The sequence below is a fragment of the Tamandua tetradactyla genome, chromosome X (assembly GCF_023851605.1).
Source record: "Tamandua tetradactyla isolate mTamTet1 chromosome X, mTamTet1.pri, whole genome shotgun sequence".
In the NCBI taxonomy this organism is placed as follows: domain Eukaryota; kingdom Metazoa; phylum Chordata; class Mammalia; order Pilosa; family Myrmecophagidae; genus Tamandua; species Tamandua tetradactyla.
The window spans coordinates 37,669,811-37,672,510 of NC_135353.1; the positions used below are offsets into that span (position 1 = coordinate 37,669,811).

At 37.0% G+C, this 2,700-nt stretch overlaps 1 pseudogene; it reads left to right on the forward strand.

Annotated features, from left to right (window-relative positions):
- Positions 1-1,011: 1,011 nt before the first annotated feature.
- Positions 1,012-2,025, forward strand: LOC143671778 (mitogen-activated protein kinase 6 pseudogene; annotated as a pseudogene).
- Positions 2,026-2,700: the final 675 nt, after the last annotated feature.

The window sequence follows — 2,700 nt, forward strand, 5'->3', positions numbered from 1 at the left end:
CAGTGGTTCAGTGGTAGAATGCTTTCCTTTCATGGGGGAGACCTGGGTTCAATTTCCCGACCATGCACACAACCTGCACCATCTCCCAAAAAAGAGGCCTAGAATGTAAGCTCTCAGAGCAGCCACATTTAGTCCTGCGCAATAATTGTTATTTCTGAATTTTGAGAGGCTGTTTTATATATGTATAACCTCATATTTAGAGATAAGAATTCAGTTGATCAAGTCTGGATTAAGGGAATTAAGAATACAGGGGTGCACTCTCTAGGGTGGGGTTGTGCAGCAAAACAAGAGTATCCAAGATGCTGTCAACCTGAGCTTTGACCCTGGGGGCTGTCCACAGGCCCTGCACTCACTTGATGAGTCAAAGAAGTCTAGTTGTATCAGAGTAATATGGATGGTAGCTTTGATTGTGATTGTGGTGAGCTGGAGACACCTGATCACTAATGAAAGACATCTGTTGACCAACAGCCACCAGAGTTTCTTGTTAAAATATATAGAAACAAAGGAAGAAAAGACGCAAATTGGAAATAGTGCTTACCAGCACCTTAGAATGATGCTGATCAGAACCAGTCCAACATTGAATATATCTGCACTGTAAGGAGAATGTTCAGAGAAGCCTGTTATGTGCACATTTATTCATATTTTTGTTAAATGTTAAATCATTTAGCATAAGTAAATCTGAAAGCATAGTGTGTTATTTCATTCCATTTGAATTTCTCGTGTTTTCTTTAAATGTCTGCAGAGTGAACTATGAGTACTGCAGTTTTTTAATTCTTGGTATGAATAGAATATTTTGAACTTTAAATCTAAGGGGAATACAATGACCTGGTTGCCATATGCAATGAACAACAAGAAGTCATCTTGATGTGGAAGCAAAATTATTTTTCTTCTACCTTTTTGAAAGATCTTTCCTTTTGATATCAGTTTTCTTCTTTTTTACACAACTTCAACAACTCAAAAAGAAGAGGCAATACTAAGGGTTTCAAAATAGCAGAGAAATTTACAAGTTTCATGAACATTCATGATTTTCATCTGGGCTCTAGATATATGGACTTAAAACCACTGGGTTGTGGAGGCAGTGGTTTGGTTTCTTCTGCTGTAGACAATGACTGTGACAAAAGTGTAGCAATAAATAAAAATATCCTTACCAATCCTGGAGTGTCAAACATGTTCTACATGAAATCAAAATTAGTAGAAGTCTTGACCATGATAACATTGTGAAAGTGTTTGAAATTCTTGGACCCGGTGGAAGCCAGTTAACAGATGATGGAGGGCTCTCTTACTAAACTGAACAGTATTTACATTGTCCAGGAGTACATGGAGACAGACTTGGCTAATGTGCTGAAGCAGGGCCCTTTGCTGGAGAAACATGCCAGATTTTTCCTATATTAGCTGCTACATGGGCTCAAGTATATTCCCTCTGCAAATGTACTGTACAGAGATCTCAAACTAGCTAATCTTTTCATTAATACTGAAGACCTGGTGCTGAAAATAGGTGACTTTGGTCTTGCACAGATCATGAATCCCCATTTTTCCCATAAGGGGCATCTTTCTGAAGGACTGATTAGTATAAATCTCCTAATAATTATACTAAAACCATTGACATATGGGCTGCAGACTGCATCTTTGTTGAAATGCTGACTGGTAAACCTTCTTTTGCAGGTGTACATGAACTTTAACAGATGCAGCTGATTTTAGTATCTATTCCAGTTGTACATAAGGAAGATCATCAGGAGCATCTCAGTGTAATTCCAGTTTACATTAGAAATGACAAGACTGAGCCACACAAACTTTTAACTCAGCTGCATCCAAGAATTAGTCAAAAAGCACTTGATTTCCTAGAAAGGATTTTAACATTAAGCCCCATGGATTGGTTGACAGCAAAAAAAAGCACTCTCCCATCCTTAGATAAGCATATATTCTTTTCCAATGGATGAGCAAATTTCAAGTCATCCTTTTCATATTGATGATGAAGTTGATGATATTTTGCTTATGGATAAAACTCACAGTCACATTTATAATTAGGAAAGGTACCATGATTTCCAGTTTTCAGAGCATGATTGGCCTATACACAACATGTTTGATATTGAGAAATTTCAGCTTGACCTAAGAGCTCTGTCCTAATGTCACTGATGAAGAGGTAGTACAAGTTGATCCTCGAAAATATTGGATGAAGGTTATGAAAAGCATCTGGAGGATCTTACTTTTGATACCAGTTACTCTACTGAGCCTTGTTGGCAGTACCAAGATCATCATGAAAACAAATACTGTGACCCAGAGTGTAGCCATACTTGTAACTACAAAATGAAGTCATCATCATATTTAGATAACTTAGTTTGGAAAGAGAGTGAAATTAATCATAATTATTAACCTTTTCCAATTGGAAAGAACAAAGCAAAGAAAAATCTGATAAGAAAGGCAAGTCAAAATATGAAAGGAATGGATTGGTTAAAGCCTAGATAGCTCTAGAAGAAGCTTCACAGCAACTGGCTGAAAAAGAAAGGGAACAGAATCAGGGATTTGACTTTGATTCCTTTATTGCAGGAACTATTCAACTTAGTTCACAGCATTAGCCTACTGATGTTGTAGATAAATTAAATTATTTGAGTAGCTCAGTGTCCCAACTAGAATTGAAAAGTTTGATATCAAGGTCAGTAAGCTAAGAAAAAGAAGAAAAAGCAATGCAAGTGTGGCTCAATT